The following is a 10,417-nucleotide window of genomic DNA, read 5'->3' on the forward strand; positions in this document are numbered from 1 at the left end:
GCTCGCTGCTACATCTCACACTGGAGCATGTGGTAACGCAGCTGAGACATTTCAGTGTGTTTGCACTTGGGATGGGATGCCCAGAGAAGAGCAAGAAATCCCCACTGTGCTCACCAAGGAGCTCCATCAGCAGCTCTACCAACAAACATCCTTCAGGAGGGTAGAGAGGAACTGCTGGATCAGTTGGGAAGTGCTGGTTCCTGGAGCTTCGTGGACCATGCAGGGACAACGGGTGTCTAGGAAATGCTGGGAAAACCCGGTGTTGAGATTATAAATAATAGCAACTGAATAATGGAGTATTTATAAAGGCTCTTGCATTCTTGAAGGCGTACACGCTTGATTTTGTGGAGCCCTGATGGAGGCTTTTCTAAGAAATCATGATGCCAATGAGCACGTGTAATGGTATTTCTCTGGGGTGAGTCACTTGGAGCCTGTTGCTCCTTTTGGTCAGAGCTGGAGGAACACGAGGAGCTCAGGGATGTCCCCACCAGCAAGTGGAAGAGGAAGGGGATGGACTCCAAACAATCCCTCCGTGTCAGGGAGCAATGCCTCCAGGACCTCAGAGAAGCCCCTGTGACAAAGCCTCCAGCTTCCCCATGCCCTGAGATGGGCATTCCTACAAGGCAGGTGGTTACCCATCCTCTGTGCCCCTGCCAGAACTGCCCCACAGCCCTTGTCTTCCTCCTTGTCCAAGGTTCATGGCCTTGGCCATAAGGAGGAAGACGATGGGTTGGGGAGGCAGGATCTCATCCCTGCAGCCTCAGGCACATCCCTTCAGCCCTTTTCCTATCTTCATCCACCAAGATCCCATCTGAGGAGCAAAGCCTGGTGAGACATTGTCTATGAGGTCATCATGCCCTGGACTTGGTGTCTCCATGTCCCTGCAGCTGCCTGGCCCACAGCCAGCCCAATGCTGCCACCAGCACAGAAACCAACTGCTTCCCATCCTCCTTCCCACTATGCTCTGGGGGATTTCCATTTTTGCTTTCTCTCTAGATTATGCTCGAAACCTCAAGCCAAAGGGAACAACACTGAAGAGAAGGGCTGATGGCAGAGAGGGATATTTAGGGGGAGGACAGTGACGTCCCCATCCATTACCCACCATGGTTATACACAAGAAAAACAGGGCTGGCTCTGCACCAGCGGTGTTAGAGCTTCCCGTAACATTTCCTTTTTGCACCAGAAAATGTTTTTTGGAGTGCTGCATGAGACATGAGCCCACATCATGGAATGTCAGAAAATCCAGTTTGGCCCAAAACAGGCATGAGGATGCAGTAGTGGCACACACCACTGTTTCTGTCTGCTCTGTTATCCAGGATGCCAAACTCGGTCAGATCTCAACCCTTCTTGGGAAAAAGGGCTATAAGCTGGCATGGTGGTGCAGATCGAGCAAAACTCTGTGAGCTCTGGACCTCCAGGAGCTGAGAATGTTGGTCCTTTGCATCACTTTCCCCTTCTCCTGGTGCAAGCAGGCACACTGAGTTTCTGCCAAACCCTGAGCAGCCAAAAGGTGGTGGATGGGGTCAGGGCACCGCATTTGTTCTGCTACAATAGTCTGCCTCGAGTCTCTCTAGTGTTCAGGCTGGGAAGTTAACGTCCTGGCCCTTGGCCAGGCTGCTGAGAGCAAAGCCAGAACAAACACTCCCCTCAGACTAATTAGGCTGAGGCTAAGTGTTGGGAAAGTCACTGCCTGTCCCGAGGGGTTGTTCCTGTAGGAGATGGTCAAGGGGCATCAACATCTCCAGGCAGAGTGACCACATTGTCTCCCTTGGGCAAAAACCTGAGCCTCATGCTGGAGATGTCCGTAGAAAACTTCTGCCTCAAAGCCCCTTTAGTTTCCCACCAGCCCCAGCTCTCTGGATTCCTGCAGGACAACAGGTTATCATAGAACCTTGTGTATGGGAAGAATGTCACCCAGGATGACCAGGACCTTGTGTATGGGGAGGATGTCCCACAGGATGACCAGGTTCTTGCTGTCTCCCCTAGCCGTGTCCTGGGAGGATGCTGATGGAGGTGAGATCCCCTTGTCTTGAGGTAACCAGGACCATGGTATCTCTGAAAAAAAGGAAAAGAATAGGGCATTTGCTGCAATATTTTTTGCTGTTGGGACACCACCATTCCTCCTCTCTCCTTGGTCAGGGGTAGAGCTGGTCCACCAAGTGAGTTTACTCCAAGATGCTGTGAGCTTTTCCAAGCAGCAAATGCCTTCTGTAGATGGTGACCTCCTTAAAGACAGTACCTTCTTTGAAGCTTTTGGGTCTTGAAATCATAGGATGATGGACTCATGAAGGTTGGAAAAGACCTCTAAGGTCCCCAAGTCCAACCCCAGCTCGACCCCACCGTGCCCGCTGACCATGTCCCTCAGTGCCACATGGAACACCCCTAGGGATGGTGACTCTCTGGGCAACCTGTGCCAGTGCTTGACCGCTCTTTGGAGAGGAAATTGCTTCTAATATACAACCTGAACTCCCTCCCCCCGACACAACCTGAGGCCTTCACCTCTTGTCCTGTCACTAGTGACCTGGGAGAAGAACTGCATCCTTGGAGAGGACATCTGTTGGCCAACCCACTGTGCTTGGGCAACGTGCTGGCAGTTTTGAGCTGCCATGGGCTAAGCTCTCGCCTGGCTGTGGTCAGCAGAGCGGATATAGCAGAGGAAGTTTGTTGACTACAAAACAGTTGCAGTGAAGGGGGAAAAAAAAAAGCTCCTACTGCAGTTTTTAACTGCAAAAAGGGAAATTATGAAGGAATGGGGACGCTTCTTGAAATTAGATGTCTGATCTCAAAGGTTAAATGTGGAAGTGGACCAAGGAAGTACCATTTTAGAAAGATTCTCCAGAGCAGCCTCCACTAAAAGCAGGGTGAAAATTGTCACTGGAAGAACAAAATCATACCATGCTCAAGCAGAGATACATGGAAAGAGGTAACAGAATCACAGAACAATCTGAGTTGGGAGGGACCCTAGAGGCCACCTGGTCCCAATCCCTGCAGTGACACCCACAGCTCCGTCAGGTGCTCAGAGTCCTCTCCAGCCTGAAGATGGCAAACTGAATGTGAAATCCTCACTGAGCAGGATAGATTTTGGGGAACAACTTACAAAATGCTTGATAAATGAGTAGGAGGAACCGAAGTCCATAGCAAATAGATGCTGAGACACAAGAGGGAATGAGGATCCTCCTTAGAAGTCCTGTCCAAGACCCAGATGGCCCATGCCTATGGACAGGGCATGGATGTGACCACTGCTGCAGCTCATCCTCTGTCACACAGCGAAGCACAAAAGCCCTTTTCAGTGTTATTAAACCACCTGAGATCACCCGGAGTCAGCTTGCAGCATGCAAGGTAAACATTTGTTCTTCCTGGGCAAGGATTGCTTTATTTTTCACGGTTGGCCTCAAGCAGAGCTTTTGTGAATGCTTTATCGGCAGCATAATGAAGCAACAAAGTCTCCTTCTTGCTTTTTTTTTCCAACAAATCAGGCTTTTTTCAGCCCTCTGACTGAGTCCTCCCCCCATGCAGGGTTGGCATTGAGCACGCATCCACCCTTTGCACAATCCAGGCATTAACTCACGCCCGGGTGAAACCCACAGAGCAGCCAGGCTGGGGCAGGAGATATTTTTCAACTGGGTGGTTGAACCAAAATTTGGGAGGAAAAAACGATCCCGGTCAACGGGAGGTCAGAGCAAATAGTTTCTGTCTGGATCTTTAACCCTTTCTTATTTTGGTTTGCCTCGATGTGAAACGCCAAGTGCTTTGTATCAGGGAATGGGAAAGCTTCTGTGCTTCTCGAACCAACAGCTTTGTTCTGGGAGAAAAGAATAACAAATCTCCCAAAACAGTGATGTCTCCCATTGTTCTGGAGTTGAATTGTTCCCCTCAAGTGATCTCCAATGATCAATCAGAACGTTTTCGGCTCGGGGATGCGTCACGCCCCGAGTGGGTGTGGGTATGGGCAGTGATGGCCAAGGAGGTCGGGTTGTGGTGGGTGAATGCCTGCAGAACAACAGGACTGGGAGGAGATGTTCCCGAGCAGTGGTGCTGCACAGAGAGCAGCTTTAGATGGGGCCATCCCTCGCACTGCTTGGAGCCTGGGCTCCCTGGGTCAGCTCCATTTTGGGATGCCTACCACCGGGTTGGATGAGGCCACCTGTGGCGAGGTGGAAAGGGATTAATCCTACATGATGTGCTACCCTGGGGCAGAAAATGGGTCCTGGGCTGTCGTGGACCTGCATGGCATTTGCTCATCCTATGATCACTGTGTATCCCAGGGACATGGTTCATGAAGCATCCCGAGACTCTCGAGAGGGTATGTGGTCTCCTGGAGGGGCCACCTCTGCCCTGGGGGTGTGGGGCTTTGTACAGGCCGACATTTTTCTCTGAACAGGGGTTAGATCCCCCAAACCGGGCACCTGATGGGACAGAGCCCAAAGCACCGTGCACCCTCCTGAGCCGTGCTGCTGTGAAGGGAACCCGAAGGGGTGAAGCTCTCTTCCTCCACCTACGGGCATCAGGAAGAAGAGCAACCACTACAACTTAATTTTACGACAATTAATAGAACCGTAGAGCCATGGAATGATAGAGTACGCAGAGGTTTGTACCCACAGGGATCACTGAGTCCAGCTCCTGGCTCCGCACGGCACCAACCAGACCCAAACCCTATGATTCCAGTTTCTGTAGTGGAAGGGGTTGTAGCAACGTGCTGCTCTTCGTGCTGCATGGCCAGCCAAGCACAGAGCTGACTTACAACATCTGGGAAGCATTGCCAGTTGAGGGATGATGAATTTCTAGGAAATTATCCCAGAAAGTCTGGATGAGGTTCAGACCAGTGAGATATTAATCACAAGCTGGAGCTGGGGCTGTGGGATGTGGGCAGAGCTGGATGGGGGCACCATTCCTATGGGTCCAACTGGAGCTGAGCCCCAGGGTCTGGAAGCATCACCCTTGATTCCAGCCCCAACTCATCACCCCAGGAGCTGACTGCAGGGGGGTCCCTGAGCCAGGGCCACCCAGCCGGGCGACCACGACTCATTAACCTAATGAGGAGCAGATGGGGAGGCAGCAGGGGGTGCTGCTGTGGGGCTTTCAGATTTTTCTTGGCAATTTGCTGTGGATTTTTGGCTGTCGTGGCATCCAGGACTGAGCTTGCATCTGGCATTGGGTGGGTTTGGGGACGCTCCAGCTGACATTACTGACAGTGTGGTGACAGGGATGCCTCCCAGCCCATGGCCTTTGTTATTTCTAAGTCTCAGCCTGCTCGCTCCTACTGTGATGAGAAAAAGGGAAAGGAAGTTAAGGACCACTGAGCCTCCATGCAGAGGGCAAGGATGGAGATGAAGCTGAGGGCAGGTGGGTGGGTGGAAGGCAGGTGGTGACCTCAGAGCAGGTGATGACCACGAAGATGATGGATGATGGATGATATCAAGGCAGATGATGACCATGGGGCAGATGATGAGCACGAGGACACTGTGGAGACACCGAGGCAGCTGAGGACCTCAAGGTGGGTGATGACTTCACAGCAGGTGACAGCCATTTAGATGATGGATGACCTCAAGGCATATGATGGTCTCAGGGCAGATGGTGAGCAATAGGCAGCTTCTTGGGGACCCCCAGCTCCCCACTGCCACATCCTGTTGTGCCAGCAGAGGACTCTGCTTCCTTAGGATTTCACCCAGTGTGCAAAATGACTTCAGTATTAAAAAATCAGAAGGCAGTGAAGAGGAACAGCTCTACTGGATCCCACTCCTCTGCACCCACAATAAAGGACCCCTGGGAAAAGGCAGCACCCCAAAGCTCTACTTCCAAACCCCACCAAAACCCAGGGGGAACAACAAAATAACCTCAAACCATGAAGATCAGATTCCTGAATTTGGGGGAAAAAGGGTTTTCCAGCTGAGCTCCCAGCTGGCTGCATGGGGCCTGGTGGAAGGCCTTGGAGATGTCACAGATAAAACCCAAATGACGCAGAAAACGAGGAGCAGCACATGGGCCTTACAGCTGCAGGGGCTGAATCTGCTCCCACCCTGCACGTCCCAACCTGGAAAAGGCAATAAAAGGGTTTTATTGCACTGGCTTCGGGGCTGCAGGCAGGCTGCTCTCCTGTTTGCAAGTGCAGGGTCGGACAGAAGCTGCTCTCTACAGACCCCAGCCCCTCCCTTTCAGTGGAGAAATCTTCCTTTTCCCCTTTTTTTTTAAGGAATATTTCCATTACATTTCCTTTCTAAAAAATACTTTTTGAACAGCTAGCTGTTCAGATGGCAGCGTGGCATTATCTTATTTTCTTTTCCTTCAGGTTACCACACTGTAAAGGGTTCGAGCTGCAGAGAATTCATGTGTATGAGCCCCAGACTTCCCTCTTTTCAATTCCTCTTCTTCTTCCACTTTCTTTCCTGTTAATTGCTAATTATTTATTTAGGTTCATCTCCATTATTTAAACTAGTTCCTTCAGCTCTAAATGCTGTGGGATACTTCAGCACAAAACCCCCCTGACATCTCTCTCCATTTTGGAGGAAGAGCAAACGCTGAGGGAGCCTCCTTCGAGGAGACCCCATCCACCCCATCTGGAGAAGCCAAAGACTGTTGGATCCCAAAAGGGAGAAAAAACATATTTCAACTGAACTTTGGGACATCACCTATTACCTTTCCTCCCTCATCACTGATCATGGCACAGCGCTGTCAGAGCTCAGAGAGTGCTGGGACACCGCTCTCAGCCATCATAGGGTTGGGGTTTGGGGTGTTGTGTGGGGACAGGGGTTGGGCTCAGTGATCCTGAAGGATCCCTTCCAGCTCAGGGCCGGAGTTCAACAACATGACCAACAGGTTTGGAAATGACCTGGGAGGAGGGGAGATGAACAGCTCTGATCATTCGAAAAATGCAGCCTCGAAGAGGAAAACCAGAGGGGAAACAAAGCCAGGACTAACTCCTTGAGAAACGAGTGGACATACCGAGTGGCTGACAGTAACAGTAAGGCCAACTGTGCCGACTGGAAGGGCTGCTCCTAGCCAGGGACATGGAGGGAAGGAAGAGCCTGGATGCTGGGGCGGTCTGCAGAAAGACAAGAAGCTCGTGCCTCCACCCACGCCATGGGGCAGATGGGTTGGCTTGGCAGGCAACCAGCAGCACTCTCAACTTTCTCTTCCTGCTCCCAATGCCAAGAGGTACTTAGAAAAAGTGGGTTTTCTGGTTTCCTTTTTTTTTCTCTGAAACAACTCCACAACCGCCATGCTCCCTGCCAGCGCGCTTTGTTCTTGCTTAACTCTGTTCCTGGGTTTAAGTGACTCACACGAGTCGGGTGCTGGCATGGGCTGCAGAGGAGTCAGGGCACAAAACATGCAGAGGAGTCAGGGCACAAAACATGCAGAGGAGTCAGGGCACAAAACACTTGGGTGTGACGGAGAAAAGCCCACAAGTGAAAGCTGGGCACGTGCTCCATCCTCGTGGCTTTCGCCTTGGGGTGGGAGTCCTAAACCTGAAAATCAAGCAGGATGTTTGCGTAGATTCTGCACTGGCTAATGGATCTATTTCAGGGCTTGCAGTGCTTCCTCTGGGTGTATGCTTTTGGTGCTTCAGCAGCTTCATAAGCCAGAAAGTTTTGTGAAAGAAAAGAAACCCAAAAGCAGAGTGTTCTCCACGGTGTGGGGTCCCATCCTGCAGATGTCACCGTGCATCTGTGACACCTCCAGGAGAGCAGGAGCAGTGAAAGGGCACAGAATTAATCTCAAGGCTGAAGAAATTGGAATGAGGATGAGAGCGGAGGAATTTGAGCTGCCCGGGTTATTGCCACACAGATTTTAAGGAGATCTGATCACAGTCTGTCATAAATTCACCCAATGGGATGGCCACATCCTGAGCACCACGTTGCGTTGGCAGAGAGAGGCACAGAACACCGGGCTGGAGAGCAAGCAGAGGACAAACTGCCATGGGGAAATAAAAGATATTTGTTTCAGGAGGGCTGTGGTTAGGCACTGGGACCCCCCCCTTCTTGGTTTCTGTGGAGGAAAATGGAAAGAAGAACAAGAGGTTCTGCTCCAGCACGAGATGTTGGTGGCTGGGTGAAGTGGGAAGAATGTGGTTTAGGAGAAATGAACCCAAGAATCTCTGGTCTTCGACAAGAGGAGCTTTGGAGAAGCTGCCCACCAGGGCTGGGGAGATGGATGTGGTACAACCAAAAAGACCAATTGCTCCTCCATGGGCTCAACAGCTTCAGTGCTGAAAGTATCTACAGTGGAGCCCATGGGTTGGATCTCACCCGCTTGGATCTGACTGCATTTGCAGCTTTAAACACATCTATGAATCATCAATGGCATTCAGCCCCTATCCCTGAACCCACATCTACTCTGTACACATCGGAGGAGACAGCAGAAGAGTGCTCATAATAGAAATAAATTTATTTACTCTAAGAAATCTGAGATGTCCACGTTACAAAAATAAAAATGTGCAGTTACTGTCACAAAACCCACTTCATGTGTGTGTATAAGTTAGTGCTTTGACAAACAAACACAACCTGTACGTACATTCCCAGTCAGTACCTCCCCAGCCTGAACCGTGTTGGAGGAGAACCACTGGGACCCCAAAGGTGGTGGTGGTGGTGAGGGTGGGAGCTCTGACCAGGGTGAAGGGGAGAGCTGGGAGCATGGTTTTGTTGAATTATTCAGAGCACGTAGCTCGGTGCTCACATTGTTTTTGGGCAACGGCGGGTGAGCAGGTAAGACCTGGCCTGGAGTAAGATTTGTACCAGCACAGTGCTTCGCTTGGGTTCATTTCTCTCAGTGATTTGTCTCACCTCGGTGACTGCCTGTAACCCTTCCCATGAAGCTCCACAGGGAGAAAAAGGTGCAACGCCTACCTTAACCCAACCCCCCTCAACAATCTCAACAGTCGTCTCCAGGATGAGATGACTCACCCCACAAATGCCCTGTTTTCCTTTGCTGATGGTGCTCTGGACGGAGACAGATCTCTCTTTTGTCTTCTGTGGCTGTGATATTGTGGGTCAGGACAAGAGCCCTCCATGGGACCACAATTCCACCGAGTTGGGACCACAGGAATGTCCCAGTTGTTTCTTTATCTACGTGTTCTTACCCCCACCAAGCCACTTCATAGGGAGGAGGGATGGGAGAAACTAGGAGGTCAAAGGATTCAGTCTGAACTGGGGTCAGAAGTGTTTGTCTAACCCTAAAATAGAGCCTGGGCCACTTCTACGAAATAGGACTCAGCCAGTTCTGCAGCAGGAGCAATTTTCATTTTTGGGGGTAAGGAATCAGCATCCTTGTGGCAGGGCTGGGCCAAGAAATCACATGGCCAGGCTCTCAAGTTCTTAACTTGGCAATGAGAGAGAAGGGCCACGTAGACCTTCTGGTGAAGGGTTTGGTGGCTCTTTCTGACTTTGGACTGGTGGGGAATGCAAGCACACATCCATACAGGGCTGGGGTTAAGCTCAGCACCATGTGTATGGCATGGCTCCTAAAAGTGGGGACAACACTGCTGTATTTCCCAACAAAGGCCCAAGCTGTCAATAAAGGATATGCCAAGTGGTTCCAAGTGGGAGGATCACAGAATCAAAGAATCCTTAGAGCTGGAAGGGACATCCAAAGGCCATCTAGTCCACCTCCCCTGCAATGAAGACATGGGCAGCTAGATCAGGTTGCCCAGGGCCTGATCCAGCCTCACCTTGAAAGCCTCCAGGGATGGGGCATCCACCATATCTCTGGGCAACAATGGGGAACAGCGAAGGGATGCATCAACGCTGAGCCAAGGGGGCAGGCAATGGTCTTTGCTGCTTTGCTGGAACCACGAGCTGCTTGTAAGATGATTAAAAACAAAGCACAAAGAGCCCACCCTCACTCTCACAGTGCTGGAGGTGACTATTAAAGGCAGCAACACAGAGAGAGAACCACCAGTCCCTACAAGCTTTTCAGAGGTGGATGTTACTGCTGGGAAACACCAGTGGGTCTCTGCGGTGTTGACCTCACTGGAGAAAACAGAGACCTGCTTGCTGGTATCAGTACACCCCAGTGGGATGGGGAGTGCCCCCCACCAGCACCCCTTTTAATGGGAATCCTTCAGGAAGGGGCTGGAGGTGGGAGAGCATTAGCTGAAAGGAGGTTGTGTCGAGGTGGGGGTCAATCTCTTCTCCCAGGTAACAGCAATAGGATGAGGGGTGATGGCCTCACGTTGTGCCAGGGAAGGGGTGGGCTCACTTGATGTGGTGGGGTGGGCTGGGGTTGGACTTGGAGCTCTTGGAGGGCTCTCCCAACCTTCCAGATTCCACAATAATTTCCCCAAGGATGCAAAGCAGCGAGTGTCCCATCCCCACTGCAAGCAGTGTTTGCACCTGACCTTTTATCGACCTTTTTTTTATCACAACCACAGCTGGCACACCCCATGAATCAAAAGTCTTTTTTCCCTTGCCAAGGCATGGAAAGG

Source organism: Cyrtonyx montezumae, unplaced genomic scaffold, assembly GCF_038088225.1.
Source record: "Cyrtonyx montezumae isolate F1298 unplaced genomic scaffold, pur_monq_1.0 scaffold_37, whole genome shotgun sequence".
In the NCBI taxonomy this organism is placed as follows: Eukaryota; Metazoa; Chordata; class Aves; order Galliformes; family Odontophoridae; genus Cyrtonyx; species Cyrtonyx montezumae.